The sequence below is a fragment of the Mus caroli genome, unplaced genomic scaffold, assembly GCF_978045245.1.
Source record: "Mus caroli unplaced genomic scaffold, Mus_caroli_1 scaffold_6, whole genome shotgun sequence".
Classification (NCBI taxonomy): Eukaryota; Metazoa; Chordata; class Mammalia; order Rodentia; family Muridae; genus Mus; species Mus caroli.
The window spans coordinates 68622361-68646980 of NW_028227261.1; the positions used below are offsets into that span (position 1 = coordinate 68622361).

Genomic DNA, 24620 nt, shown 5'->3' on the forward strand with positions numbered 1-24620 from the left:
TGGACAACTGATATTCTTCAGTGAGGAAGAGAAGCCTCAGTATAGCTGATGTCTGCCAGCAGTGTAAGAGAGAGGAAGTTTCTCTTGCTCTGATGAGACAGGCTTCTTTCTATCTGAGCCTTGGTTGATGGGTGAAGTCACTTCCACAATGACCCAAGGACGAGCTCTTTTCAAAGTCTGCCAGCCAAACATATTCTCCCCTCTCAAAAATACCTTCAATCATGTCTGTCCATTGACATGCTTGGTCCAGCCAAGCAGATGTAAAATAAAAGATCGTGTATTCATGAAAGCTGCCCTAATTTTACATGTGAGGCGACCCAACCTAAGAAGGGCTGACTGCAATTCAACCTGTCTCTCTTGGCTCCAGAACACTGAGGATGTGGCAAAAATGGCTGACTGTCCCCTTCAGAAGGCCCAGGTCTCCATCCATACACCTATAGGTCTCAAACGTGTACCCAAACAACTAGTGGCTGTGTGAGACCCTACTGTTCTTTCAGGGATTAGGAAATTAAAATACCATTTTGGAAGCAAGAATCAAAAGTTGTAAAATGTGTGGCCAGGTTTTTCTGTAGTACAGACCCTGGGGCCAGGCTCAGACAACCCACCTGGGCCACATGCCAAGCAGGACCAAGAAGGGGCTTTCTCTCACCTCTCCTTTGAGACTTTCACTCACAGGTGACCATGAGTGACTCAGAGAAAAATAAGCAGATTTTGGACTGGGCACTGAAACCAATTTCCTCATCCCAGGGGATCACTCTGGAGGCCCGCTGGGGCAGGAGTTCCAAAGTCCCTTCTTGAGCAAGCAGGAGGGAGGTGAAGCTCTTAGGATAACCCAACAAGGCAGAAAGCCATGGGGCAGATGGCTCAGAGCCACGTCATGCTTTCCTCCCACACTCCGTACAGAACACTTGCTGGGTGTCCCTAACATTGTCCTAGTCCACATCCCACCCCTTAGGAGCGACTCCATTCATGGGTTCCCAGCTCCCACAGGGTACCTGCCAGCTCCATCTTTGGACTGCAGAGCCACTAGTGACGCCTGGTGGCCAACTGCCGCACTAGAAAGTCAGACCTCTCTGGCTTAGTCCAAGGAGTCTTTGGGGTCCCCCTGGAAGGAGATCCCAAGGCAAGAGGAAAGGGGTTAGGGTTCCTGATGCCCTTAGCCTAAGCCGTGGCTATGAAAGGAACCAGGCCTCACGAATTGCTCTAAACCAGGGCACCCTGGTTTTCCATCTTCACTTGACCCAGCCCCCTGCAAAAGGACCAAGTGACTCGCTCCAGGGTGGGGTCTAATCTAAGTAAGGCTCCTTGGAGTCTTCCTACTCCAAACCTCACAGTAGGCTTCTCAGCCCACTGGTCAGTGCCCTCCAACGTCAGATATAATTAGCTTCTAGCTGGGAATGGAGGCCTATAATCTGAAGACTGGGGAGCCAAGGCCCAGAGATAGGAATCTGAGGCCAGGCCTGGAGAGATGGCTCAGCGGTTTAGAGACTAGTCTTCCAGAGATCCTGAGTTCAATTCCCAGCAACCATGTGGTGGTTCACAACCATCTGTAATGGGGTCTGATATCCTCTTTGGGTGTGTCTGAGAGAGCAGTGGTGTACTCACTGTTATGATCTTGAACCACACCAAGCCAAACAGTTCCATGTGAGGTTTATTGGGAGAGAGTGGGGCAAGGTGACTGTGGAAAGAGAAGTAGGGGGGAGGGGGAAGAGGGAGGGGGAGATGAGGGAGACCAGGGGAGCCTTTATTTTCTTTGATTGTCATGTCCATGTTTTTTATGGAATCATTTGCACCTGAGATTCTCTACTTTCCTTTGTAGGTCTAGCATGGATTTATTCAATTCCATCACCTGTTTGGTGTGGTTCTCCTGAAATTCTTTAAGGGATTTTTGTGCTTCCTCTTTAAAGTCTTCTACCTGTTTAGCAGTGTTCTCCTGAAATTCTTTAAGTGAGTTATTAAAGTCCTTCCTGATGTCCTCTAACATCATCATGAGATATGCTTCTGAATCCGGGTCTAGATTTTCGGGTGTGTTGGGGTATCCAGGACTCGCTGTGGTGGGCATACTGGGTTCTGATGATGCCGAGTGGTCTTGGTTTCTGTTAGTAAGATTCTTACGTTTGCCTTTCGCCATCTGGTAGTCTCTGGTGTTAGATGTTCGAGCTGTCTCTGGCTGGAGCTTGTTCCTCCTGGGATTCTGTTAGCCTCTGTCAGCACTCCTGGTGAAAGAAAATGAGATTTTGTATCTTGTGATTCATGTAAAAAAAGTTGTCTATGAGCCCCCGGCGGCCTGGGGCCGAGAACAAAGCAGAACAGACAGGACTGTTGTTAAGACATTCCTAAGAACAGCTTGATTGTACAAGCAGGGCTATCTGGTCTGGATCAGCACCACCTGGCCGGAACCTCCCCTCTGTCTACTACTGCCCCTTGACGCTGGGTAAAGTGATACATCAACTGGTTGCTATGTGAACAAAGATAAGCCCCCAGCCCACAGGAACAAAGTCCTGATGCCCTGTAATCTTTCTGTTAATGTTTGAATAAGCCAATAGTGTGTCGCTATGCTGAATTCCACACCCCTAAGCCCCTTACCCCATAAAAACCCCTAGCTTTCGAGCCTCGGGGCCGACATCCATTATCTCCTGTGTGGGATGCATGTCGGTCCAGAGCTCCGTAATTAAACGTGTATTTACATCAAGATGATGGTCCTTTGTTATTTTTTGTGTGCAAGCCGAATCAGGATTTGAGTGGAGGTTTCCCCACTAGGATCTATCACTGGGAGTCCAATTCTCACCGGAGTCCCAGTGGTCAGAGCACTCTCTGCAAGCAAGCCCTCCTCCTGCAGGGAAGGTGCACAGATCTGGAGCTCAGATCCACGTCCTGAGTCCCAGGGTTAGAGCCCTCCCTGGAGGCCAACTCTCCCTGGCAGGGAAGGTGCCCAGGGGTTGGGTCTCAGCTCCGCCTCCTGGCTGAGGATGAAGGCCCGAAGGGACCCTGTTCAAGAAGCTCTGTTACTTCTGCCGCCCACGTGCTCTCCTGCATAGACTGGTCTCAGTGATCCCAAGATCCTGGGTGTGCTAGGGCCCCGCCGAGTTTGTGCCCGAGATGGCCTAGGGCTGGCGCCGATGGGAACGAACCCCAGCCACTGGTCAGGGGGATTTCCTTTGTGCCTGTTCCTGCTGGCACAAGACCCTCCGGGGTTTTTGAAACAGATGTTGTGCTCCACTTCACCAGTGATCCCAAGATCCTGGGTGTGCTAGGGCCTGCCGAGTTTGCTCCCAAGATGGCGCAGGACTGGCGCTAAATGAACGAAGCCCAGCCGCTGGTCGGGCGGTTTTGCTTTGTCCCTGTTCCTGCTGGCACAAGACCCTCCGGGGTTTTTGGAACAGATGTTGTGTTTCACTCACCAGTAATCTCAAGATCCTGGGTGTGCTAGGACACCTGAGGCGGGGGTGGAGAGTCCTCTGGGAACCGGGGCTGGCGCCTACCAGAACTGAGCCTTTCTTTATATATGTTTACCTAACACAAGTAAAGGTGGGAGGTGAGCCAAGTGGATTCTGGGAATATGGTGGCTGTTGCCTTGGCAACAGGTCTACAGGTCCCGCCTATGTGACGTCACAGGTTTCAAAGGTCCTGATACCAACAATCACATACATTAAATAAATAAATAAGTAAATAAATGAATAAATCTTAAAAAAAAAAAAAAAGAACCTGAGGCCAGTCAGGAACACAGTGAATTCCAGACCAGCCTGGGACATGCAGTGAAGACAGTGACACAAAGTAACAGTCCCCTCTTGAGAGACACCAACCCCATTTCAGGGGCTCAGACAGATGACAGAACCCGCCAAAGTCACAGAGAGAGGATCTTGCAAGCCTAGAGCCCGGGCAATGGTTGTCTGGGCATCATAAGTGCTTTGATTCCATCGGCTTTCTTTAGCTTGAAGAGAGGGTAGGTACTTTCGTGGCCCTGTCACCTTGTCACACATCAGCAGCAGGGGTGCACAAAGGGCCAGGTTGACACAAGTTTGGCTAGAATTTCTCCAGATGGTGCTCACCCGGTCTATCTCCCCAGACACAGCCATGTGGACGCATGCCACACTGTGCCAGGCCCTGGAGGTAAGACAAGGCACCCCTCCCTTCTCCCTTTCTCTTCAAACTTCAGACCAAGAAGAAATGCTTGGTGGGAATGAGGACCCTGATTTGGGCTGGGTAGGCAACTTTGGGAGACAGGATTAGGATGGTTTTAAGGCCACTGGATTGGCCACCAAATCTATTTATCCCACGGGACTGTCACATGCTTGTTCTGTGCTCCGTACCATTCCCAGTGCTGAGGACACAGCTTGGCAAGCAGAGCAGAACTCTCCCCTCATCCCCCTGCTTTCGTGGGTGGTCCTGACCCTCAGAGGCCATTACAGTGGCTGGTGGCCAGCCCTGCCTGGCCCATCCTGTTCTACCTTGATTGGCACAGTACTCCTTAACAGGTTTCCCATCGCTCGAACAGGAACTCACCAGGCTGTTGCTGTTGTGTATGGACTCAGGGAAGTAGAGCAGGTGGCCCACATTCAGAGTCCTTGTGTGAGGTGAGCCAGCACCTGGAACCTCTCACTACCAAATTCAGGAGGCAGGCAAGTGTCACTCTGTGTCGCTAGATTGTAGAAACTTAAGGACCCACAGGTCTCCTCCTCTCCAGTTACAAAGACAAACAGAAGGACACGTCCATGTTAGGAAGAGAAACTTCTATGAGAGTACAGGAAGGTCACAGAAACCACTCTAGAGAGTCAGGCTGATCCTGGGGAAACTCACAGTGAGAGTTTCTGGGGAATGACCTTGGAGCAGTAGGGATGTTGCCCTGACTGAGCTTGGGTTGTCTGGAGGTGCCAGACTACTCTTGCTCACATCACTCCCCACTGCTCTTCCATTTTAGGTGGGTCTCAGGGCGCGCTGTAGTTTCAGCTTATTGGAAAGCTTGCCCACATCCAGCCACTGCCACGGAGGTGTCACCTCATCCGGAGAGCACACCTTCTCACATGCTCACTTGCTTCCTGACTAAAATGACAAGTGTCTGTGGGCCCAGGCACACACACGGAGGGTGTGCCGGTTGGCAGCACGCTGTGTTCTAGACCACAGTCAGTCATGGTAACCTGAATCTGTGTTACAGGCCATGGTCAGTCATATCATTACAGGGCCCCAGACCTTAGCATAACTGACTCCATGATGGAAATGCTATTCAGGCTGTGAAAGTCAGCATGTAGACAGCACCACCTGCCGAAAATGAAAACAAAGACCTAAGCCATCAAAGTTCAGAGAAAGTCTCTGATATATTAACCTTGCTTTTTTGGCTTCTGTAGTTCCACTTCAGGCTAAATGTTCTTAGGAACTACAGTGTATCAACCCAGAACATGGCCTTTGTACTTAAAAGTTCACCCAAGAAAGTGTCAGTACTACAATGGAGTCCTGAGCACCCACTGTAGTTTTGTCAGCCAGCTAATCAAGACTTTCAGTTGGCCTAGACCTACATGTGAGCTGTCTTCTCTTGTGAATGCCCCCACAACATGTCTGGAAGTCCCACCAAGACCCCAGAGCCTCTCAGATCGGGCAAGAATGCAAAGGTCAAAGAGCTGCTAGGGGGGTAGTTCCCAGGACTCTGATCAGTCACTGCCATACGGATGAATCTGGCACCTCCAGTCCAAAAGAAAACAAATTAGAAAGTCTCCTGGTCTGTCACCTCCAGAAGCAAAGCTGGTTCAGGCTGGACACATAGGAGAGGTCGATGGGGCTGCAGATTGAGTGCCCAGGATCCATGTGAGATGTCACTGGACACCTCTGCCTGTTCAGTTGAATGAATGTGTGGTAACCACCCCTGGTGTGTGTGTGTGTGTGTGTGTGTGTGTGTGTGTGTGTGTGTGTGTGTGTGTTTATGTGTGTGTATCCATGTGTTTCTGTCAGTTTTGTTTCTCTATGTTGACCAGTGGCTTTCTCTGGAGTAAGACCCTCCTGTTCCCAGCTAAAGGTCTGTGCCCCCTCATGTTGGGGACATAAATCCTTTGGCTCTGCCAGGTCACCCAGAGAGACCTTAACCTGTCCCACTTCAAGAGCAGGGCACTTGCTTGTTTACTTGCTTGAATCCTGCTCACAGTCAGGGTTGGTCACTGTATGGAGGCAGGAGGGAGTCAGGCCTCTCATCCAGGCCCCCCGTCCTCTAAGCAGAATGCACACAGGGAAGAGGAAACACTTCTCCCAGTGAGGATTCTCTCCACTCTGTGTCTGATCTAAGCAACCCCAGGTAAGGGAAAAGTTCCCCTGGCTGAGCTTGAAGGAAAAGAGAAAAATCCACTCCTTTTTCTTCCATGATTTATGTCTCCTTATTAATTGATGGTCCATATAATTGAATAACTCAAAACCCATCATTCTCTGAAAAAAGATAGAATTTCCCCCACAGAAACCCCCACACCCCCAAATGAGATCAGTACCAGGTAATGCAATCTGGACAGAGCAGATTTTCCCTTCTGTTCAACACTGACCTCGGAGACTTTAAACAATTTTCACTAGGTCCATTTTTAGAAGGATTAAAGATAGCTGCTAAAATGTTTTTCATTGTCACCCAGTCAACGCCAGATATTATTTAAAAGTTATCAAAGATGATGAAGTTGATGATGACGATGAAGACGATGACGATGAGGAGGAGGAGGAGGAGGAAGAGGAGGAGGAGGACTATGATAGTGTTTAACAACAGAGTACTGATTGGGACCCTTTATACAAACTGAAAGCCACTGTCATCCCTTGAGCACTGTCCCAGAGGACATCTTACCTGCCTTGCCCCTGACACACACTCCTCAAGTCTGTTTGCATGTTGCTTTCCTATCTAAGGAGACTTTGCTCAGTAAGGCCTTCCTGCCACCATGTCTCTTACTCTGCGAACTCATTGATGAAGTCATGTTAGGACCAGTGACCTCCATGGCAACCCCGCATGCTTCTGGGAACACACACCAGGGTGTCACACACACCAACACACACCAGGGTGTCACACACACCAACACACACCAGGGTGTCACACACACCAACACACACCAGGGTGTCACACACACCAACACACACCAGGGTGTCACACACACCAACACACACCAGGGTGTCACACACACCAACAAACACCAGGGTATCACACACACCAGGGTGTCTCACACACACACATACACCAGGGTGTCATGGCATAAATGGGACATGGGTGACAGGACAGTTGCACCCCCCCAGCCCCAACTTCCAGAACAGAGGAACTTTATGCCAAGTGAACACCAAGCAAACTCCACTACTTCCTATCCTGATTACAAATCCCTCTCAGCATCACTGTGTATTGCCACAGCAAAATGTGCCTGAAATACACACCCAGCTGGACCCAAGAGGATGAAAGGTTAGCATGGACCCTCCAATGGGAACCATGAAAGTGTTATAAGAATCTGGTATGCATGGTGTGTGTGTGTGTGTGTGTGTGTGTGTGTGTGTGCGTGTGTTGCAGAGTTTAATAGTGGGGAGGGGAATCCCACATTCTTAGGTGATGTAGGAAGCCTCTTATAGAGACCTTGGAGTGGATCGAAAGCCACCCCCTCCCCACATTATTATGTGACTTATTTGGAAATAGGTGTTTGGGACCAGGTGACTTCTAGAGCCATGTAGAGACCCACGCTGTGCTGCCTCCACCTTGCATGGTTTCTCCATGTAGCCCTGGCTGTCCTGGAACTCACTAAATAGACTGGGCTGGCCTTGAACTCCTGCTTATAGCTCCTGGGTGCTGGGTTTAAGATGTGTGCTACCACACATTTCTCAGAAGATTCGTTTAATGGGACAACGTCAGAAAGCTCAAAACATGCCAGGAAGAAAACAAGGGCAGACCAGGCACAGAATGCACGGCCTGTGAGCTGTCGGACAGGTACACTGGGTATCTCAAGCAAGGGGAAAAGTGAGTCCAGTTGCAAGCACTACAGAATAATGAAAAAGTAGATAAGCAGGACTCGCTATTCCCAGCACCCACATGACAGCTCACAAACTCCATAAGTCCAGCTCCTGTGAATTTGACACCCGCTTCTGGCCCCCAAAGGTTCTAGGCACACATTCAGGCAAAACATGCACACATATACAATAAATAACTCTTATAAAACAAACAAACAACAAGAACAAACAAACCTCTCAATAAACCAGGTGACACACACATGTCAACTCAGCCTTGGAAGGTGGGGACAGGAGGATCAGAAATCGCAGGGCATCCTGGAATTTATATTAAGTAATAATTAAGGTTAATGCCAGAGTGAGCTACATGAACATGCGACTGGGTCAAATAGGTAGGTAGATAGATGCATGACTGACTGACAGACTGACAGACTGACACAAAAATTACCTCTGGACAACATCTATATTAAGACAGTTTTACATGCAGGAAAATATTTGCTTTATTACATTGAGTAGATTTTTAAAATTCTAGTAAGATCCAACACCCTAGACTATAACAATGAGTTACTGAGAAAAGAGAGGATGGAAAGAAGGCAGAGAGATAGTTGAAAGAAAAATCCAAGGAAACAAACATGTGCCCTGAGAAAGCTGACATTTTGTCTGCCATTTGAAAAGTTGAGTTTGGAGACAATCAGGCATCACTAACTGCAATACCACATAAGTTCACACGGTGGAGCGACGTCTCCACTAGTTTCTCTCCATCCTTCGGGCCCAGGGGTTACTCTTGCTTGCATTGTTCATAAAATAGCTCGCGAATCCCATAAAAACCTTGTTTGTTCATTCGTTCGATCGTCTGTCCATTTTAATTATTTATTTTGTGTTTCTGGCCCTATCTTCGGTCACTTCAACATGTAAGCTAGGTGTCACTGGCCAGAGATGGTCAGAGACAGCAGTACCCCTTGAGGCAATAAAGGTAGATGCTATCAGAACCCTGAAAAGTGACAGAGGCCTGATACAGGCATCCCCAACTACCCCACAGGCTGAGTTGGGAGGATCTCTCAAAGCTGTTCTACCCCAGCCAGGGCAATATCTTTGTCTCCTTGCCACAGTCTCTCCAATAACCGAAGGGGGGGGGGGGCGCAAAGGGAGGGGAGGGAGAGGGAAGTGGAAGAGGGCAGGCAAGAAAAAAAACCAATTCTACCCAGAGTGGTGGGTAAAATGCAGATACTGTATTTTAAACTATAGAAAAATTCAACAGTATGAAACTAAAATATACGACAATATATGAAACACAATATATGTCAAATCCAGTACCACAACCCACATTAAGGACAATCCAACAGTCAACCTGGAGAGAAGCCTTGCAGAAAATTAAGGTCCCTCTTTGCTCAACACCCTAGTCTGCCCTCCCAAGCCTTATTTAGTACTTGAAAGTCTTTAAATGTAATATCGAGTCCTTCTTAATGATACCTAATAGCTGTGCATATTTATCAAGCACACCAAGATAATGCATGCATATGCCGTGTAACGACAGAACCACATCTCTCCCACTCCCATCCCAGTGACCAGCTAATATTCTTTGTGCTAGGGGCCTGAGAATTCCTCTCTCCCAGTTCTTCCTGAAATGTACATTACATTGATGTAAACTATCCTCACCATGCTGAGCCACAGACATGAGAAGTATCTCAAGTATACAGCTGCCTACCTACCTCTGCTATCCCCAACCCCACCCTGCGTTCATCTCCCTGTACCTGGGACAAACTGCTTGAGAAACAAAAGGGAGACAGATGACTGGTGACTCACTGGCTCTCACTCAGGGTATCAGCTGATCGAAGCACCCCTGGAAAATACATGTAAGAGAATATTATTCAGCCACATGAAAGAATGAAGTCTTGGAATTTGTGGCAGTTGAGCTAGAGGACATTAAGTGAAAAAAGCCAGGCACATAAAAACAAATATTGCATGTTCTGTAAATTGAAGCTAAAAACAAACAAACAAAAAAAAAACTAGACCAGTGTCTCAAAGAACGGGAGAAGAATAGCTGTCAGTGTGGAGAACCATTGTTATGGTTTGAGCTGAAGGCTCCTTTGTTGAAAGCTTGGCTGCAGACAGATGGGATTTGGGGAAGTGATTGGCTCACAGGGGCTCTGACTTCATCAATGGACTAACACATGGATAGATAATTTGGTGGCCCTTTGGGGAGGTGGTGCAAACTGGAAGGCAGAGTCTAGCCAGAGGAAGTGTCACTGATCCTGCACCCTGGAAAGATGCATTGTCCCTGGCCCTCTCCTCTCGGCCTCTTTCCTGCCCACCCTGAGTGGGCAGCCCCCTCCACACTTGGTTGATCCTGCATCCTAGCAGTTGTGAGGAGTTCTGCAATGGCATGGAACTGGGAGCACAGGGGCCTCTGACAGACTCACTTTACTTTGTTTGGACTGTTCAGTCTTGTGTTAGAGTCCTCTTTTAAAATTACCTTTTATTTGTTTGTTGTTGCTGTTGGTGTGTGTGCATGTGTGTGTACACATGAGAAGGTTAGAAAATAACCTACAGGAGTCTTTCTTTTACCACATGGATGCTGGAGATTGAACTCTGGTCAGTGGACTTAACAGCAAGTGCCTTTACCCACTGAGCCCTCTCACCAGCCCCTCATATTGGCACCTTAATGCAGTGAGTGTCTCTTCCTTTTTTAAAAAAAAAAGATTTATTTATTTATTATATGTAAGTACATGTAACTGTCTTCAGACACTCCAGAAGAGGGCGCCAGATCTCGTTACGGATGGTTGTTAGCCACCATGTAGTTGCTCAGATTTGAACTCTGGACCTTTGGAAGAGCAGTCGGGTGCTCTTAACCACTGAGCCATCTCACAAGCCCCCCAGTGTCTCTTCCTATTAGCCAGAGAGAAGTCTGGTCACCGAATTTAACCTTAAATTGAAATGACTGTCACAGAAAGTTAGTAATAATAAGTAAGTAGATGCAGGTCCTACCACCACAGTCACTGACTGACAGGTTTTTGTGCGTTTCGTTGTTGTGTTGTTTTGTTTTGTTTTGTTTGCATCATAGCCCGGTTTATCTCACAGAACACAGTCAAAGAGAACAGAGGCAATTCCGAGGCCTGTGCTTCATCAGGCCTGCCTGTCTATTGAACAAATGCACTTGAGGCCCACACCACATGGACTGGACTGGAGCCTAGAAATTAGACCTAGGAATTTATTACAGTGACTCCTATACATCTCACAAACAGACTATGGTTTGTGACTATGGTGGGTGAGGACTGTCAAGTAAGGTCAAGCTAACTGCCAGAGGCCACACAGGCAGTGATGGCAAGAAGACCCTGACACAGAAAAGCCCCTTTACTAATAAGTCTTCCCACATAGCTCTCAGGCCATGAAAGTTTCAAATGTGTTTGAAAAAAATCAAGAATATATATATCCATATATATGTGTATATATATATGATAGATAGATAGATGGATAGATAGATAGATAGATAGATAGATAGATAGATAGATAGATAGATAAGATTAGATAGATTAGATTAGATTAGATTAGATAGATAGATATTTGGTCTTTGTTTTACATTTTTTTATTCACTTTATATCTCACTATCAGTTTCCGCTCTCCTCACGAAGAAGCTGCTGCCTGTGGATCCCGTTCCCCTAAATGGACTGCCTGTTCTGCTTCAGTGGGAGAGGATGTGCCTTGTCCTGCTGCCACCTGGTGTACTGGGGGAGGGGGTAGGAGGGCTGGGGGTGTTACTTAGAAGGTGGCTCCCATTTCTCAAAGGGGAAGGGAGGGAGGAATGGGGCGTGATCTACTTGCTACTGACAGTTTTGAAATGTCACAAGATGTTGCCTCCACCGACTGCCTGAAGCAGTCATTTGTGTGCAACAGCACATGGCATATCACAGAATCCCCAATCAAGGATTACCGCGGTTGGGTACTCTGTGCTTGGAATGTTTCTGACATGTTTGTCTCACACCTCAATGAACTTCTCTGAAGCATGTATAGTCATAAATGCCCAAACCTCTCACACACAGACCCAGACAAATACACTGTGCTTTGCAACACATGAACTGCACTCTTGCTCAGAGCAGTGACCCCTCCCTGCATCCCAAGCATTCAGGAGCCTAACGTTCCAGGCCAATCTAAGCTACAACATGAGATCCTGCCTCAAGGAAGGGAGGGAAAGAGGGAGAAGGAAGGAAGGGAACGAAGAAGGAAAAACAAATTTTCATTACAGATACTACAGAAATAATTTGGAAGACCTAGATATGGTGACTATTTTAGTTATTTTCCCAATGTTGACATAAAGCACCATGACCAAGGCAACTTATAAAAGCAAGCACCCAGTTGGGCCTACATCTCCACAAGGCTATAAACCTCAATGACTGCGCAAAGGCAGGAACATCTGTGCTCACATCTTGATCCACAAGCAGGGAGCACACTGGGAATGGTGGAAGGTTCTTCGAAACCTTAAACTGTCCACAGTGACACACCCACCAACTGAGGACCAAGTGTTCAGACATATGAGCCTACGGAGGCCACTCAGTCAAACCACCCCCATGTAATCCCAGCATTTGGGAGGTAGAGGCAGGGGGATCAGAAGTTCAGAGTCATCCTCAAATATGTGAGTGTGTGTGTGTGTGTGTGTGTGTGTATTCAAAACCAGACTGGACTTCATCAGACTCTGGTAGAATAAACAAACAAATGTTTATGAGATGTGAGATGGCTCAGTGGGTAAAGGCATTTGCCACCCAAGCCTGACAACCTAAGTTCAACTCCCAGAACACACATAAAGTGGGGAAGAAGAGCCCAATCTCCACAGTGTGAGGGCTGCCATTCAAACACATACGTCATACATACATACATACATACATACATACATACATACATTCATACATACATACACACATACAGATAATAATAATAACAACAATAAATAATAATAAATGTTTAAAGAAAGAAATAATTTCAGAAATAGATACATATGCATGTTTATTCACGGAAAATGCCAGTTATGGCTTTAATATTGGCCATGGTTATCAGAGTTTACAAAAAAGCATAAAGTGCAAAAGGTCTGTAAATCCCCCCGAGCTATGGTTAATATTACTTCAGCCAGGGTACATACCGCCTATACATAGCACAGTCTACATAAAGTATGAAACACAGTGTATATCTGAAAGTACTCTATTTGCTTGGTTTAATTCCTGTGGTTATAAAATAGTTTTAAATCTGACCTGATGTGTAAGGAAAGACACGAGCCATGTTTTAAAGTCTGTGGGAGAATAATGTCTATAAAATCTATTGAGATCCCAATCTGGCAAAAGATGGGTTACTGGCCAGTGGGACCAACAGCACCCAGGCCAAGCCCTGGTTGGGAAGAATCCAAGTTCAGCTGGATAAGGAGCTGGGGGAGGCCCTAGCTGGGTGTCCCCAGAGACCATTAGTTGTCAGACCTGAGGGAAGAAGAGAGCCAGAGAAGGTTCAAATCCCAGTGTTGGCTCTGGGTGGGGGTTGGGAGAAGAGGCCTCGTGAGGGAAGATTCAGACTCCTGAGAAATCCAACCAATGGAAAGGGTGGCTCGATTTTTACAGAGCCATGTTTGATCCTCAACACAACACTGTTGACCCATGACTGGGGTAGGCACTTTTCCCTGGATAGACACCCATTTCCCCTCATGGATCAAACTACAAAGGGAAGAAAACTGAAAGAACACTTCTGAAGGGCTGGCTTTGGCATCACAGGGCACTAGAGAGAGAAGAATTCCTCTCCTAAAAACCAACAAAGGATCAAAACTGTAAAACCATTGACAGACATGACCACTTGGTAACATTCATGGCTTCCTCTGTCCTGAGATCCCAGGCAGATTCGGAACAGAACAGAGCCCGACACCCATGCAGGGCCCAGTGGTCACGACGTCACTCATTGATGTCATCTCTACCAGAAGCAAGAAGATTCTGCAGTGCACATCAGTTACCGGGCTCCGCTTATGGAAGTGGCCCACTGCGTCCAAGTAGGTACTCGGCTCCTTTCACCCAGGTATGTTCATGCACATCCATCAGTATTTTATCCCTGTCCCTAGGGCTGTCATCAGAGGCACTAGGGAATAAGTCCTTTTCCTGGTAAAAAAGAAATGGTTCTTCCCTGACTTTGAGGACACCATCGCGGTTAAGGAAGGGCACTCAGGTCAGACTAAACCTTGCATCTAAAACCCCTTTCCTTCAACCGTCCTACAAACTTATTCATTTATTACTTTACATGTATACAAATGTTTTGCCTGCCTGTATACGTGTGCACCAAATGCCCTTAGAAGTCAGAAGAGGGCGTCGGACGCATCAGGGCTGGAGCTGCAGGTTATGAGCCTCACAAGCTCGCTGGGAATCAAGGCTGGGTCGTCTGGGAGAGAGCAGAGAGCAACACGGGTTCTTAACTGTTGAACCAACTCTCCAGCCCCAGACGACCCTTCCAGACGAAGGCAGCTGGGTGTCATCTTCACGACATTTATACAGTGCAGAATACATAAGGGCAGCTCCCTTGCCTGGGAAGATGAACCAGAAACAAGACTGGTTTGATTTTACCCTCTGAAAATTTCTAGACTCAAAAATCAAAGGACTCAGCCGCAATTCTAGGTTGCCACAAACATTTCACTCAAAATCATTTTAAACATATTTTAAGCTACAGTTAAAATGACATGTACAATCATTCAAAACCAAGTATTCCTGCCTTGTAAATTGCCAATCAGATGACTATGTGTTTGCTACCTGGGAGATTTGGTAAATGCTATGAATTTAATAAAAGACAACTTATTTTACACCTCATGTTCTATAAATACTTGTGACTATAAACAAGAAATAGCCCAGCAAGTTACTATTAAAACTCCAAAGCCACAAAAGCAGAATGAAGTCTATTCATTTAAAAACTCTTTAAGTCCAGTTTCCACTTTGTACCCTGTGCAGGTTCTAAACAGAGTAGGAGTTCCTAGAAGTGCCAGAACCAGCAGCCAGCTCCTTCAGACGCAGGACACCACTCAGAACGGTGTTCCAACTCCAGTCCCCTGAGCGCAGTCTCACCATGGATAATGGAATGTCAGAAAGCAGAAGGTGCCTGAGTTACAAACATCCCTGAGATAACCCATACCCACCTCATACCCTGAAGATAGCCCAGTGAAGACAGTAGGATGCAGGGGAGAGACATTCATGTCAGAGTCTGCCCCTTCCTACCTGGGATCCCCAGCCAGACAATCAGAGTGTAGTGACTGCCCAGCATCAATAAGAGCAAAGTGCTCTGAGAAACCAGTTAGCACCAGGTATTATGAAAACAAAAGCTGGAGGCCCACACTCCAGGGAGGCTACATCCCCAGGAGGCCCACATCCCAGGAGGCCCACATCCCAGGAGGCCCACATCCTAGGGAGGCTACATGCCCAGGAGGCCCACATCCTAGGGAGGCTACATCACTCAGGAAGCACACATCCCCTAAAGACAGCAGAGGAATGGGGTCAGAGTCTTGGAGGTAACAACACACCAAAAGCTTCCAATAAGAAAAGCTTTCCAAAATCTTCACAGGAGCTCCACAGTCAAACCTCCAGACTGCCTCGGTGATTACAAGGAGGCCTTGCTCTCACAGAGCTCACAAGAGGGGGCTGTGTGTGGACTCTTCACATAGCCTGAAGGATTCTCTGTGGGTCTGAGGCTGCTGCACTCTGGAAGAGCAGAAATGGTGTCTATATTTAATGTGAGCTTAAAGAGGAGAGTAGCTTTTGGCATAGAGGATGTTACCAGCTTTGCCCTCTGAAGCTGCCGCTCCATCTCTCAGCAGAGGTAGTGGAAGGATCCACAAACACATGGAGAACCTGGGAAAGCTAAGAGGTGTGAGTGACAAGCCACCCATCTTAGTCACAGCCCTCACATGTGTTTTGCCCACTTGGTTTCGTTGAAGGACAGTTTCTCCTGGCAAAATGAAAAATTCTGGAACCTTTCATCACAAAATCAGAAGGTCTTGTTTACCAGGGGGTCGAGAGTCTGGAAACGGTGGGATCTACAGCAAGCTACCTTCTCCAGCAAGAAACTTTGGGCTGCCCTGGGTCTCCCAAAGAACTACTCTGTCGATGTCATTATGGACATAACCCAGCAGGCCCGTGTGCCTGGAAAGGGTACTGAGGAAGACACCTCATGTCCCTGAGCCCTCTATTTCTTAACCTGGGGAAGTCAGACACTGCGGTCCAGTTAGATCACAAAGGAGCAGAATTTTAAACACCCACACCACACCAATTCCTCAACCCCCTCAGCCATCTTTGCTAGCAAACGAAGCCCAGCGCGCACTCGAATAGAAGTAAGTAGAGAAGCAGGTCACTGCCTTGCCATCACGTGATCTTGACTGGCGACTTCTTGTGGGCACACAGAAGGGACACATAGGGGACACCAATAAAAGCCCATTTCTCGCTGGGCCAGAATCTGATGACTGGACCTTGCTCAGGTATCTCTGAGGCAGCATCAAAGTAGGCGAAGCACACACAGCCCAGGTACGAAGCAAGGCAGATGAGAATATGCCTGCAAGAGAAGGGAGATGGGAGCCTGGTGCAGAGCTTCTCCCTGGGGCCACCCATCCTCCCCGCTGTCCCTTTCATCCAGAGGGCAGGTGTAACGGAAAGGATGAGATAGCCAGGGACGCCAGAAGGGGTGTGATAAACCATGAGCACCTGAGCCTGTCCTAGTTTTCAAAACAGTCCCATTGAAATGGCATGGTAGCTCAGATCTGTAGCCCTAGTGCTCTAGGAGGCCAAACCAAGAGGACTACACTGTGAGTTCAAAGTCAACCAGAGCCACAATTAAAAAAAAAAAAATCCTACTACATAATTGGACCAAATACCTTTGGGGTCTTCTCAGTGTTACTAGGGCCCAGGATGAAACTGGAAATGGCAAGGTGGAAACAGATGAACCAGAGTTAGATCTGGAGCACCTTAGCAAGATGTTCAGGGTGTGCTTGCCATTAGAAGGTGGCCTGTAGTAAAGGATGCTCGAAGCTTTATGGGAAAACCCTTTTGTTTTTAGACTATCTTTACCTGTCTAAAGTTTCGGTTTTGCCCTTTATATGAGGATATAAATCCTGGCAGTGGTGTTGCATGCCTTAAATCTCAGCACTCAGGGGCAGATCTCTGAGTCTGAGGCCAGATAATTCCAGGACAACCAAGGATACACAGAAAACCCCTCCCTGTCTTGAAAAACAAAGCAAAACAAAAATCAACCGATCAAGCAAACAAATAAAAAGACAAGAAAGAAAAGAAAAAAAAAAAGGCTCTTTCTGCCATCTTGGCACCTGTGGAGGCCTGCTGGGAACAGGACTTCAAACAGCAAGTATGTCTGGAAGGCTGTGGTTGCAAGGCCATTTTTGCTGGCTACAAGCGAGGTCTCCAGAACCAAAGAGAGCACACGGCTCTTCTTAAAATGAAGGCGTTTATGCCCGAGATGAAACGGAGTTCTACTTAGGCAAGAGATGTGCTTATGTGTATAAAGCAAAAAACAATACAGTGACTCCTGGAGGCAAACCAAACAAAACCAGAGCGATCTGGGAAAAAGTAACTCGGGCCCACGGAAACAGCGGTATGATTCGTGCCAAATTCCGAAGCAACCTTCCTGCAAAGGCCATTGGACACAGAATCCGTGTGATGCTGTACCCATCCCGGATTTAAACTAATGGAGAGTAAATAAATAAAAATAGATTTGTGCTTTTGAAAAAAAATAAATAAGAAATAAGTCTTTTAAAGGGAGACAGATCCTTCCTTATACAATATACTGAAAGCTTATTTCAAATGAGTTAAAGATTTAAAATACAGACCTGCGAGATGTCACAGTAGATAAAGTGGTTGCCACCAAGTTTGATGACCTGAGTCAATCCCCAGAACCCACATGGTATAAGAGCTGACTGACTCCCAAAAGTTGTCCTCTGACCTCCAAATATATACGATGGCATGTACATCCATATATATATATATATATATATATATATATATATATATATATATATATAAATGTAAAAGGTGAATTACTATTAAAATACTTAAAATATAATTTTAAAATGGTTTACTCTATACACATGTGTCCTATGTGAGTATATGGAGATCTGTGCAGTACTTGCAGAGACCACCAGAGGGTGCAGGGTCCCCTGGAATGAGCATTGGGGGTGGTTGTAATCCACTCAACCTGGGTGTTGGAACTGAACTACAGTCCTCTATAAGAGCAGAAAGTGCTCTTAACTGCTGAGCCATCTCTCCAGCACCTATGCTTGTAATATATATTTCAAAAACTAAATTTTTATAAATTTTGATGGAAGAGGCTTGTCTAAGATTGGCACAGAAACCAGTCAAGAAAAACCAGACACAGCCGGGCGAAGTGAGGCACACCTTTAATCCCAGCACTCGGGGGGCAGAGGCAGGGGGATTTCTGAGTTCGAGGCCAGCCTGGTCTACAAAGTGAGTTCCAGGACAGCCAGTGCTATACAGAGAAACCCTGTCTCGAGAAAAAAAAAAAAAAAAAGACTGCAGCCAGTTGTGATGGCACACGCCTTTAATCCCAGCCCCCAGGAGGCAGAGGTAGGTAGATCTCTTATGACTTCAAGGCCAGCCTGGTCTTCAAAAGAAGTCCAAGACAGCTAGGGCTCTGTTACACAGATAAACCTTGTGCTGCAAAAAATAAAAGATAAAACTACTAACCTGCTGAGTACTAAGCCTGTTTGTTTATCCTGCCTTTAAGAGAACAATGTATACCGGATGGTGGTGCATGCACCAAGGAGGCAGAGGTAGGTGGACCTCTGAGTTTGAGGCCAGCCTGGTCTACAGAGCAAGTTCCAAAAGAGCCAAGGTTACACAGTGAAACCTTGTCAAAAAAACAAAAACAAAAAAAACTAAGCTAATGTATAACTTTAATCTTAAATTATGTCTCTTCCTTACCCTGACCCAGAGGGATGCATGAGTGTATATGTGTGTTAAATATGTGATATATTACTGAGAACTGCAAAAGTCAAAAGAAATCTTGTGCGGTAAATACCTGCCAAAAATGCTAGGAACAGCATATGGATATATCTTGATAAACAGCACGCTTAAATTACTGTTTCTTGTCTGTATTAATAGGGGTCCGTTGGAGTCCCTTGTAAAACTCTGTGAAGATTTCTGTAACAATCCTTCCCCCACATACTTTCTATCCCATTTAATAAATGCGAAACAAAGTCCTTGTATTGGGGACATAGAGAAACAGATAGTCATATGTCATACAGGCATAGACAGATACACAACAGATTACAGACGAGCCAGAAACTACAAATTTAAGACAAGGGCTGGGGCATGGGCTGAAAAAGTGGAAAACTAACTTGGGCTTGCTCTTGGTCAAACTTCTCCAGGAGGGTTCTTTTCCTAATGTGATACTATCACATTTTGGTGCCTCGGAGGTGATCTCTAATGTATTTAATCTACGGATGTAGGCATCTTTTTAATGCTTGAGTGAGAGAGCTGACAAGTTGGATACAAAAATCAAACAGAAAACAGCTTTCGATGCTTTCGTTTAATATTTTCCTTCCAGTTAATACTCCTGGATAGCAAGGGGTCTCCAGAGAAACAGAAGCCACGTGATGTTTTACGAGGTGGAAAGAGATTTGTTATAGAAGACGTTTCACATAATTATGTAAACTGCTAAGTCTGGAATCTGCAGGAGTCGATGCCAGAGACACAAAGAGTCAAGGCTATGTGGTTCCACTTACAGCTAAGGGCTGGAATCCTGGACAACTGATATTCTTCAGTGAGGAAGAGAAGCCTCAGTGTAGCTGATGTCTGCCAGCAGTGTAAGAGAGAGGAAGTTTCTCTTGCTCTGATGAGACAGGCTTCTTTCTATCTGAGCCTTGGTTGATGGGTGAAGTCACTTCCACAATGACCCAAGGACGAGCTCTTTTCAAAGTCTGCCAGCCAAACATATTCTCCCCTCTCAAAAATACCTTCAATCATGTCTGTCCATTGACATGCTTGGTCCAGCCAAGCAGATGTAAAATAAATGATCGTGTATTCATGAAAGCTGCCCTAATTTTACATGTGAGGCGACCCAACCTAAGAAGGGCTGACTGCAATTCAACCTGTCTCTCTTGGCTCCAGAACACTGAGGATGTGGCAAAAATGGCTGACTGTCCCCTTCAGAAGGCCCAGGTCTCCATCCGTACACCTATAGGTCTCAAACGTGTACCCAAACAACTAGTGGCTGTGTGAGACCCTACTGTTCTTTCAGGGATTAGGAAATTAAAATACCATTTTGGAAGCAAGAATCAAAAGTTGTAAATGTGTGGCCAGGTTTTTCTGTAGTACAGACCCTGGGGCCAGGCTCAGACAACCCACCTGGGCCACATGCCAAGCAGGACCAAGAAGGGGCTTTCTCTCACCTCTCCTTTGAGACTTTCACTCACAGGTGACCATGAGTGACTCAGAGAAAAATAAGCAGATTTTGGACTGGGCACTGAAACCAATTTCCTCATCCCAGGGGATCACTCTGGAGGCCCGCTGGGGCAGGAGTTCCAAAGTCCCTTCTTGAGCAAGCAGGAGGGAGGTGAAGCTCTTAGGATAACCCAACAAGGCAGAAAGCCATGGGGCAGATGGCTCAGAGCCACGTCATGCTTTCCTCCCACACTCCGTACAGAACACTTGCTGGGTGTCCCTAACATTGTCCTAGTCCACATCCCACCCCTCAGGAGTGACTCCATCCAGGGGTTCCCAGCTCCCACAGGGTACCTGCCATCTCCATCCTTGGACTGCAGAGCCACTAGTGACGCCTGGTGGCCAACTGCCGCACTAGAAAGTCAGACCTCTCTGGCTTAGTCCAAGGAGTCTTTGGGGTCCCCCTGGAAGGAGATCCCAAGGCAAGAGGAAAGGGGTTAGGGTTCCTGATGCCCTTAGCCTAAGCCGTGGCTATGAAAGGAACCAGGCCTCACAAATTGCTCTAAACCAGGGCACCCTGGTTTTCCATCTTCACTTGACCCAGCCCCCTGCAAAAGGACCAAGTGAATCGCTCCAGGGTGGGATCTAATCTAAGTAAGGCTCCTTGGAGTCTTCCTACTCCGAACCTCACAGTAGGCTTCTCAGCCCACTGGTCAGTGCCCTCCAACGTCAGATATAATTAGCTTCTAGCTGGGAATGGAGGCCTATAATCTGAAGACTGGGGAGTCAAGGCAGAGAGATTAGGAATCTGAGGCCAGGGGCTGGAGAGATGGCTCAGCGGTTTAGAGACTGCTCTTCCAGAGATCCTGAGTTCAATTCCCAGCAACCATGTGGTGGCTCACAACCATCTGTAATGGGGTCTGATATCCTCTTTGGGTGTGTCTGAGAGAGCAGTGGTGTACTCACTGTTATGATCTTGAACCACACCAAGCCAAACAGTTCCATGTGAGGTTTATTGGGAGAGAGTGGGGCAAGGTGACTGTGGAAAGAGAAGTAGGGGGGAGGGGGAAGAGGGAGGGGGAGATGAGGGAGACCAGGGGAGCCTTTATTTTCTTTGATTGTCATGTCCATGTTTTTTATGGAATCATTTGCACCTGAGATTCTCTACTTTCCTTTGTAGGTCTAGCATGGATTTATTCAATTCCATCACCTGTTTGGTGTGGTTCTCCTGAAATTCTTTAAGGGATTTTTGTGCTTCCTCTTTAAAGTCTTCTACCTGTTTAGCAGTGTTCTCCTGAAATTCTTTAAGTGAGTTATTAAAGTCCTTCTTGATGCCCTCTACCATCATCATGAGATATGCTTTTGAATCGGGTCTAGATTTTCGGGTGTGTTGGGGTATCCAGGACTCGCTGTGGTGGGCATACTGGGTTCTGATGATGCCGAGTGGTCTTGGTTTCTGTTAGTAAGATTCTTACGTTTGCCTTTCGCCATCTGGTAGTCTCTGGTGTTAGATGTTCGAGCTGTCTCTGGCTGGAGCTTGTTCCTCCTGGGATTCTGTTAGCCTCTGTCAGCACTCCTGGTGAAAGAAAATGAGATTTTGTATCTTGTGATTCATGTAAAAAAAGTTGTCTATGAGCCCCCGGCGGCCTGGGGCCGAGAACAAAGCAGAACAGACAGGACTGTTGTTAAGACATTCCTAAGAACAGCTTGATTGTACAAGCAGGGCTATCTGGTCTGGGTCAGCACCACCTGGCCGGAACCTCCCCTCTGTCTACTGCCCCTTGACGCTGGGTAAAATGACACTTCAACTGGTTGCTATGTGAACAAAGATAAGCCCCCAGCCCACAGGAACAAAGTCCTGATGCCCTATAATCTTTCTGTTAATGTTTGAATAAGCCAATAGTGTGTCGCTATGCTGAATTCCACACCCCTAAGCCCCTTACCCCATAAAAACCCCTAGCTTTCGAGCCTCGGGGCCGACATCCATTATCTCCTGTGTGGGATGCATGTCGGTCCAGAGCTCCGTAATTAAACGTCCTCATGTATTTACATCAAGATGATGGTCCTTTGTTATTTTTTGTGTGCAAGCCGAATCAGGAATGAGTGGAGGTTTCCCCACTAGGATCTATCACTGGGAGTCCAATTCTCACCGGAGTCCCAGTGGTCAGAGCACTCTCTGCAAGCAAGCCCTCCTCCTGCAGGGAAGGTGCACAGATCTGGAGCTCAGATCCACGTCCTGAGTCCCAGGGTTAGAGCCCTCCCTGGAGGCCAACTCTCCCTGGCAGGGAAGGTGCCCAGGGGTTGGGTCTCAGCTCCGCCTCCTGGCTGAGGATGAAGGCCCGAAGGGACCCTGTTCAAGAAGCTCTGTTACTTCTGCCGCCCACGTGCTCTCCTGCATAGACTGGTCTCAGTGATCCCAAGATACTGGGTGTGCTAGGGCCCCGCCGAGTTTGCGCCCGACATGGCCTAGGGCTGGCGCCGATGGGAACGAACCCCAGCCACTGGTCAGGGGGATTTCCTTTGTGCCTGTGCCTGCTGGCACAAGACCCTCCTGGGTTTTTGAAACAGATGTTGTGCTCCACTTCACCAGTGATCCCAAGATCCTGGGTGTGCTAGGGCCTGCCGAGTTTGCTCCCAAGATGGCGCAGGAGTGGCGCCAAATGAAAGAACCCCAGCCGCTGGTCGGGTGGGTTTCCTTTGTCCCTGTTCCTGCTGGCACAAGACCCTCCGGGGTTTTTGGAACAGATGTTGTGTTTCACTCACCAGTAATCTCAAGATCCTGGGTGTGCTAGGACACCTGAGGCGGGCGTGGAGAGTCCTCTGGGAACCGGGGCTGGCGCCTACCAGAACTGAGCCTTTCTTTATATATGTTTACCTAACACAAGTAAAGGTGGGAGGTGAGCCAAGTGGATTCTGGGAATATGGTGGCTGTTGCCTTGGCAACAGGTCTACAGGTCCCGCCTATGTGACGTCACAGGTTTCAAAGGTCCTGATACCAACAACCATACATTAAATAAATAAATAAGTAAATAAATGAATAAATCTTAAAAAAAAAAAAGAATCTGAGGCCAGTCAAGAACACAGTGAATTCCAGACCAGCCTGGGACATGCAGTGAAGACAGTGACACAAAGTAACAGTCCCCTCTTGAGAGACACCAGCCCCATTTCAGGGGCTCAGACAGATGACAGAACCCGCCAAAGTCACAGAGAGAGGATCTTGCAAGCCTAGAGCCCGGGCAATGGTTGTCTGGGCATCATAAGTGCTTTGATTCCATCGGCTTTCTTTAGCTTGAAGAGAGGGTAGGTACTTTCGTGGCCCTGTCACCTTGTCACACTTCAGCAGCAGGGGTGCACAAAGGGCCAGGTTGACACAAGTTTGGCTAGAATTTCTCCAGATGGTGCTCACCGGGTCTATCTCCCCAGACACAGCCATGTGGACGCGTGCCACGCTGTGCCGGGCCCTGGAGGTAAGACAAGGCACCCCTCCCTTCTCCCTTTCTCTTCAAACTTCAGACCAAGAAGAAATGCTTGGTGTCAATGAGGACCCTGATTTGGGCTGGGTAGGCAACTTTGGGAGACAGGATTAGGATGGTTTTAAGGCCACTGGATTGGCCACCAAATCTATTTATCCCACGGGACTGTCACATGCTTTTTCTGTGCTCAGTACCACTCCCAGTGCTGAGGACACAGCTTGGCAAGCAGAGCAGAACTCTCCCCTCCTCCCCTGCTGTCGTGGGTGGTCCTGACCCTCAGAGGCCATTACAGTAGCTGGTGGCCAGCGCTGCCTGGCCCATCCTGTTCTACCCTGATGGGCACAGTACTCCTTAACAGGTTTCCCATCGCTCAAACAGGAACTGACCAGGCTGTTGCTGTTGTGTATGGACTCAGGGAAGTAGAGCAGGTGGCCCACATTCAGTGTCCTTGTGTGAGGTGAGCCAGCACCTGGAACCTCTCACTCCCAAATTCAGGAGGCAGGCAAGTGTCACTCTGTGTCGCTAGATTGTAGAAACTTAAGGACCCACAGGTCTCCTCCTCTCCAGTTACAAAGACAAACAGAAGGACACGTCCATGTTAGGAAGAGAAACTTCTATGAGAGTACAGGAAGGTCACAGAAACCACTCTAGAGAGTCAGGCTGATCCTGGGGAAACTCACAGTGAGAGTTTCTGGGGAATGACCTTGGAGCAGTAGGGATGTTGCCCTGACTGAGCTTGGGTTGTCTGGAGGTGCCAGACTACTCTTGCTCACATCACTCCCCACTGCTCTTCCAGGTTAGGTGGGTCTCA

The 24620-nt window shown here is 47.4% G+C and overlaps 1 long non-coding RNA gene and 1 pseudogene across 1 annotated transcript; one reads left to right on the forward strand and one right to left on the reverse strand.

The window, feature by feature from the left end:
* Positions 1-1655: 1655 nt before the first annotated feature.
* LOC147004263 (uncharacterized) lies at positions 1656-23238 on the reverse strand. Its single transcript, XR_015047358.1, has 5 exons — positions 23100-23238; positions 21812-21912; positions 9684-9772; positions 3402-3513; positions 1656-2216 (listed from the first exon to the last, which is right to left on the reverse strand). It is a non-coding gene; the product is annotated as an uncharacterized LOC147004263 (long non-coding RNA).
* LOC147004264 (large ribosomal subunit protein eL33 pseudogene) lies at positions 17286-17653 on the forward strand (annotated as a pseudogene).
* Positions 23239-24620: the final 1382 nt, after the last annotated feature.